Consider the following 8465-nt stretch of genomic DNA (forward strand, 5'->3'; position numbering starts at 1 on the left):
AAATCAACGTGAATATAAAATTAAAAAATAGTTTTGAATAACTTCTTTTCTTTTTTCATAAATATAGATATAAAATTTTAAAGTCACCAAACACAAAACCAGGAAAATGGAAAGGAAGCCCCTGTTTCTCCGCTGCTGCAAGCACAAATTCGGTTTCTACAGGAGTACCTTCTAAATGCACCATTTGTATTGCTTTGTCTCCACTTGAGCTAATGGAATTTGATGAAGACAAAATAGATATGAGTCGTGCTATTCACACCCCTCGATAATTCTTTCAAAATCCCTTTTCTAATTATACCCCGTTAATACCCTTGTTCGCTATGAAAATAAAGCAAATGCCTGTATAAAAAGCTGGCTCTAATAATCTACTTGAATTTACATCAGAAAAGAGTGGACTTTGAGAAATAAGAAGTCAATATGGAGAATTTTACCAAAATAATCCATTTTTATATACAGGGAATGGTATTTTCTGATATAGGGAGGAGTGGAGAAATTAAATTCAGCAAAATAAAGAACCTCCATCGAGAAGCAAAAATGATGATATCTTTGTCGTGAAGAGATTTCTGCCTCATACAAATTTTTTATTCTAGAATGCTTGAAACCGAAAAGTTCTGTAGCTGTTTCAATTCAATTGCATACATTGACGAAACATTAAATACGAAAAAAACAAAAAAGAAATAATAGGACATGGGGATTTAGAGAACTTCTAAAGAGAGAAATGTATTTATTGTTGGGAAAATATGCTCTTTAAAAGCATATGTGTTTATTTAATTGTAATAAACTATTTTTCTGATTAATAAAATAAATGAGGCATTTTATTCAAATATCTTAATTGCATTAATACTTGTATTAAAGTCCATTTAATCATATTATATGTATTTATGTGATCACCATGTGGATTCACAGAAGACATAAATACAAGTTATCTTATGATTAAATAAATTTAGTTCGCAGTTGATAAATAAAGTTGGGCACTTTATTTAGGTATAGACTGTAATAAATTCATTGAATGATTTGTCTTAATTATGTATGAATTTATTGATGTAGTACGACTACATTGAACAGGATCACATATGAGATTTAATTAACTTTGTAATAACTGTCAGACTTATTAAATCTCATAGGCATTGATTTTACTGTAATCTTAATCTTGAGTTAATTATGATTTCATGATTGTAATTGTTATTCCATTTGAGTTACCAATGGGCATGACACATACTTGTAGTCTACATTACCCGGTATCTTGGTGGGAACAATTATGAGTATTGGAGTTATGGATTAACAATATAGAATTTGTACAACACATCTCTTGATGGGTTTTCGGTACTTGATCATAGAATTCTCTGGCCAGAGTGTGTCAACATATTTAGTATGTTGAAAATGATCATTAGAGAAAACCAGTAAGGATCAAGGAATAAGATGTTATTAAATTGATTGGACAGTTGAGATATCAATTTAATTAACGATGTGGTACAAAGGATTGTGCAGTAAAGAAATCAATGTGGCTTGGGACGAATTATTATTCGAGCATACAATTATGGAAGTCAGTTCCAATCTTTTAGTGGAGTAGATTTGGAATTAAATAATTAGGCTAGTTTAATTACAGGTAGGGATGGCAATGGGGAGGGGAGGGGAGGGGACCAATCTCCCTATACCCATCCCCGATATTTTATTATGTCCCCGTCCCCTCTCCGTCCCCGTCAGAATTGCTTAAGTGAATCCCCATCCCCTCCCCGAATAATAACAGGGGATCCCCGAGGGTCCCCGGTTCCCGAATAATTAATAGTCTAATACATTTTTTTTTATTTTCGATTTTAAATTAATCATATTAAAATAAAAAATTCAGATAAAAATAAAGTTCAAAATATATCTTGCATTAATATTGATCAATTTCAAAGTCACATTCAAAATATAAATTATTAAAATAATTATCTTTGTCAATGACTCAATCTTCATAATCCTACAATAAAAAGAAAAAAAATTATTTTTATATCGGTAATAAAATAAATGTAGATACTTAATTAATATTTTTAATAAAACTATTTACTTCCTGCTCCTCCTGTTCTTCCTCGAGAAATGTGGCAAATTGAGAGTTAGCCTCAGATTTCAAACCTAAAACAATGAAAATGATATGAGTAACGTAACTTATAAGCGCAAATATTAATAACTGTATAATATAATTACAATGTAAAATAAATTCATACTGCTATTGTAAGCTCGTAACCAACTTTAACAGCACATTAAGGCCTCCAATGTGCTTGGATGAAGTTTGTTACGGTGTGGGCTCACAATTCTAGCACTAGTGCGAAAAGCTGATTCAGAAGCAACTGTTGTAATTGGAATTGCCAAAATATCTCTAGCAATTCGAGCTAATGTAGGATACAAATTAGGATTAGAACTATTGTAAATTATAATTAGGCAGCTCTCTCCTGTATCATTGTGGTTTGGATTAAAAATTTAAGACTTTAATTAGTTAATTAAGTTTAAAAGTTTAATAATATAACTATTTTAATATTTATTATTTTTAACAATATTTATAATTTTGTTATTTATTTATTAGTAATTTTAAAAATAAAAATAAAAATAAAAATTAAAATGGGGAAATGGGTAGGGGATGGGGATTCCACCTCATCCCCGTCCCCTCCCCGAATAAAAAATTGGGTAAAAAATTTTCCCCGTCCCCTCCCCGAATAAAAAATTGGGTATAAAATTATCCCCGTACCCTCCCCGAATGGGGAAAATCCCCGAGGGTACCCGTCCCCGTGGGGATTTTTGCCATCCCTAATTACAGGCCTAATTATTGTAGCCACTATTGTATGTTCCCAAATGATCCCCGGGTTAGCTCATTTAATTGATTGCACCACTGCTGGACTAATAAGCAAGATAACTAGCTATTTGGGCCAAAAGCCTAAATATATCATTTAGTGGGAGGCTCCATTTAATAAGCTTATGTGTAAGGGGCCTTATGTTATTTTACATGGTGGGTCCCCTATTAAATGAAAAGTAACGTGAGTTTTATTTTGGGGAATCCTTGGAGCCTAGGGTTTTCACTAAAGGGAGATATATAAGGCTTATTTTCCCAAAAAAGAAAAAGAGAAGCCACTTTATACAGATCTGAGAAAAAGATTTTTCTCTCCATTGTTGAGAGAAAAATTTTCTCGTGCTAGTTGCTTTGGTAGTGATAAAGGCGCCCACACGTCAAGTGCAGATCGAACCTGAGTCATAACCTGGAAGATCATTGGAAACAGTTCGTGATCTAACAAGCGTGGTGGTGACGGATCGTGATCTAACAGGAGTGGTGGTGGTGGATCGTGATCTAGGAGCCTAAATCACTTCAGCGGTAAAAGCCAACTCAGATTTTCAAGGTACGATTTCTAGAATACAAATTCTTATATATTATATGAGAGCGATCTTCAAAAGGTTTTATAAAAATTCAAAAACCTAATTTTTCCCCAACATTTATAAGCATTGAAAATTAGCTCATTAAATTTGAAAGAATAATATACAATCTCACTGTTGGCCAGAAAATAATAGAAGAACTTGTGAACATATATAATCAATTGCTTATTACTTAAGCTTTTTCTCCGTTATTTTGAATGGGTGCAAAGGAGAGAAGTTTTGTACCCAAATCCAACCCGAATTGTGTAGGCTGCTTGCAAGAGCTTCATTAGATTTTTATTTGTCTTTTAACTTAACTTCCTTCGTGGTTAAAATTGTAAAAACAAATGCGGTTTTAATAGAATTATTGAGGAGTGCCAATAGTGCTACTCAATAAATACAACTATCTGTCTTTTTTGTTACTGGACTATAGATCAATTGACAGTTGAAGTTATATTAATTTGTTGTACTGGAATTGAAGCTTGTATCTTAGCCATTTCGTGAAGTGTCAAATATATTTTTAATTTCCTTAAAATTGTTCAAAATATGTTTACACTTTTAAAGTCACTATTATACATGAGTGCCCTAAAATAAGAGAAGGCGATTTGCCTGACATTACCTGTTTCCTGTCAAATCTAGCAGGTTTACTGATTAGATTTTAACAAGTCTCTTGGCAAAGTTTGCTAGAAATGGAATCAAATTATTCTATTTAATCTTACTGTATATACCCTAATAGTTCTTGGTTTGCATCACTGCATCGTTCTATAATCTGTGTGCGTTGGCTTATAAGGGCTAGCAAGGCTGACCGTTCGTAGCATAGTTTTTTTTTTTTTTTTTTTTCCCACAATGAAATTCCCATTGATTTGACTCAGTATTTAGAGGTGTTAACGAGGGCACTATACTAGACATGGATTTCTACCTCTTTTGGTTGTACAATTGTTGTAATCCTTGGCCATCAAATCATTTTTACGTAGCTTTCTCAGAGTTCATGCCAAGTGTACATTAATGTATTTATGTTTTGGGTGCAAGTGGGATTCTAGTTCTCTATGGCAGTTGAAGAGGTAAATGGGCATAGAGCTATGCTCTATCATAGGCTTCGGCCACTACAAGAAATTTAATTTTTTAAGACGATATTTTTTACAACAACTTTAAATTTGGTCACAAAATGATATTTATTGTGACAAATTTTTGAAATCGTAGCTAATAATCTTGTCCTAACTTATATTGTTTTTTGTAACCAATTGTTTTTATTTTGAGACTTGTTCATATATTGGTCATTAATTAAATTTTTTTATGACAAAAATTATTTTAGTCACCAAAAGATATAATTTTTTGGCACAAAATCTTCTCTCCAAAAGTGATTATTTTGAGACAATATTTCACTATTTATGACAAAATAAATAGTCACGAAATATAATTATAGGCGACCAAATTATTTGGTAACTAAAAGAGGGGTGTAAAATTGACTAAACAATCTATGACACAAAATATTAGTAGCCAAAATTATTGTTCTTTTGGCTAATTTTAAGACCATTTTTTTGTCATATATAATTACCTACAGTGATAAAATTAAAAAATAGTCGTTGAATGTTTTGTCTTGAATAATTTTATATTTGATAACCAATTTTTTTTCTTTTTGAGACATATTACTTGGTCCCTATTTCAACTTCTTTTTGACGAACTTTATAATAGTCACAAAAGACTTTTTTTTTTTTTTTGGGCATAAAAAGTCTGTCCAAAGTTAGCTCTTTTGGGACAATATATAATCTTTTATGACAAAATATATAGTGGCGAAATATAATTATTTTTTACAAAGTTATTTCGTAGCTGAAAAAGAGGTGTAAATTTAGTTAACCTATTTGTGACATAAAATATTAGTCTCCAAAACTATTATGCTTTTAGCTAATTTTAAGACCCTATTTTGTTGTCATGGATAATTACCTATTTTAAAAAAAACTAAGAGATAGTAATCAAAAGTTTTGTCTTGATTGACATTGTATTTTATGAGCAAAATATTTTGTTTCAGTGACACTTTACTTGGTCTCTCATTAGAGTTGTTTGTGATGATCAATAGAATTATATAATAACCACTAAATTTTTTTGGGTTAAATTTTTATAGATACTATTAATTAAGTTGTTGACGAAAATGATCAACCAATACTAATATGGAATACCATCAACAGCCGTAATACTTATGAAGCGAGAAATTATAATATGTAGTGAAAAAGTTTTCACAGTAGTCCCTAGTATTTAGAATTATTTTGACTTACTTTATTTACTTCCAAAACATAAAATTCTCAACCCAAAATTCCCCGCATTGTGTTTTATTTTGTCTCCTCACTCAGTTAAGAGTAACTCACGGCTTGACAAAAAAAAGGAAAAAAATTCTCACAGCTTGATGTTCTCCTCTCTTTAAAAATAAAAATCCCTAGTTACTATTTGTTTCCACCACCAAAGCAGCCACTCGTATCTTTTATTAAGCATAATATTTTTCTTAAAACCTAATTGATCATTCTTTAACGTCTCCAGGATTATATATGGCTCGCTATTTTTCTCCTTCAATTGAATAGAAGTCTAGAATTTTTTTTTTTTTCGCAATTCACTTTTGCTGTGTTTCGTGGTTTGGACGGAGATCATGTCAATAATTGAACGATGGGGATAAATATCAAAGAAGGAGCTTACATGCCCTATATATCTCTCTTTGGATGAATAACGATGGTGAGCTTTCAAAGTACAGAGATTTACATGTTTTAATTGTCATTTACATTGCTGCATGCCAATTGTTTGATAAAATATCGCAACAAATACGCATTCTCGATTTTCTCATAAATTTATTTTCTTAGTCTGAAAAAAATTGAATGTTTAGAGAATTTTGAAGGTTTTGGTGTATGTATTAATATTTTGATTCTAGCCTCATTTTGCCCCTTGTTGTTTTTATTCTTGTTTTTTATATACGGTTCAAGTGTGATACACTTTAGTTTTTCTCAACTGTTTGTTAGTTTTTCCCGAAGCAAAATTTGTCAGACTTTGAGTTCAAAAGTTGAAATCATAACTAACATACTTCGATTTTTTATTTTCCTTTTTTCTTCGGTGTCTTTCTATATGGCATTGCTTGAGAAATTGGTGTACTTAGATCGTAATATTCTGTAGAAATAAGCCAATATTTCATTGGGTACATTGTTTAATATGATAAGTACTGTATGGAAGTTTTACAGATAAGCTCCTTATATATTATGCATTATGTTTTTATCATATTGTTGCTTGGAACTTTGAAGGATTGGCCACAGGGCTTTAGTCCTACATGGACATTTTATATTTAATAGCTGGTTAGGCATTTTATTTGATGTTATTTGGACTTGTAGGTCTTAAAAGTTTTGTTCAATAATTTTATAAAGCTTAATTTCATAGGTGCTGATTAGGCATTTCACGAGGAAATAGCTGTGCTTTTGGAAATTAATATGCTGTGTTGTCAATGTTGTGTAAAATCCTTTTATTGGTGTCTATGTAAAGTGTTTCAGATTTCAGACCTGAGAGTTAATCTTCGCGTACCAGTTGGCTTTTGGGTTTAGTATTGCTGCTTTTAACATATTTGACCTATGGCCCAAATCATTTCTATAGGGCGAAGCATATGAATGATACATATTATCTTTTTTTGGCCTTATGTATTGTTATTTGCACGGTGATTTGGTCTAGCTTAAGAGCTTAAGCTTGCAGGTTGGATTTGTCTGACAGGGAACAATTTAATTTGTTCATCGTGATGTTTATATCCATTTTGTACTACTATCAATTTCAATCATGCCTAATTTTTATATGTATTTCTCGTGGACTCTCAGGTTCAGTGCACAAGAGGATGAAGACGATGGACACCCAAATTTGATGTGGAGAACAACTATTGCAAATGGTCCTTGATTTACTTCTCCAATTGACTTGAATTGGTTTTACGCAATTTATAGTGTATTTTTGTCATCTTTGTATGACTTGCAGGTCGTCCTGATTTGGTACATGACTGGACACAGGAATTGGACTCATATTTTTCAAACCAGAATGCCAACAATCAAGGATTTTCTTTTGAAAGCACTGGCGTCTTCTTCAATGCCAAAAAGGTTAGAGATTTTCTGTATCCTGTTTTGTATTTGATCAGTTTAGCATGTGGGTGGCAATCAAGAAAAGTTATTATAACATTTTTGTGTTCCCGAAAAACTGCTGATGATGTGTGACTTCTTTTTATTTGTATTCTTTCTTTTTTCTTTTCTCCCCAACAGTATTATGCATTTCGAAGAGCTTCTTGAAGTTGATTACCATGTATGCCACTTTCTTTACTCTATGCTCAGGATGTGATTTTGCCAAGCATTAAAATGGTTTAGGTCAGAACCATCATCTAAAGTTTACTTAAAGTTGACGGATTAATTCCTTTTAATAATGGTCGAGTTAATTTTACTATACTCATAAAACTATTCTTATTCTGATAATGCCACAAATGTTATGATGTTTTCTTCAGCTAATGATCTTCTATCAGGACTAGTTAGAAATCAAATGCTTAAAACACCGATTGAATGAATAATGCAGAAGTTTAAACAGTATCTAATTGAAAATTGCATGAAACATGAAACATCAATTCAAGTCCTTCCTTAAACAGAGAATGCATCAAACAAATCCAAAGTGTCTTGCATGTCTGTAGCATGACAAAAAAGTTGCAAATGCGTTTAGAACCAAATTATTCAAGTACAGGAGAACGAGCAAGTTGAATCATGTACACGAGATTGGCCTGGTTTGAGATAGCTTCTTCACTGTACCTGAAGGGTTGGCTCAATCTTTTCTTTAGAATTCTGCACATTTTGTAATTACTCGTGTAAGCAAGCATACATTACAACCATAATAATAATAAAGCAAGAGTAATGATACGACCACCACCTCTTGTACACAAACAATATTGTATAAACTAATACGACATAATATGATTGGTTGAACAAAAACATTACATGGCCCTCATAATTTATTTATTTATTTATTATTATATATTTTCAGTCAACCAATCATATTATATCACATTAGTTTCTATAAAATAATTTTCTAAATAGCACCAAAAC

Source organism: Citrus clementina, unplaced genomic scaffold (assembly GCF_000493195.1).
Source record: "Citrus clementina cultivar Clemenules unplaced genomic scaffold, Citrus_clementina_v1.0 scaffold_5, whole genome shotgun sequence".
NCBI classification, from domain to species: Eukaryota; Viridiplantae; Streptophyta; class Magnoliopsida; order Sapindales; family Rutaceae; genus Citrus; species Citrus x clementina.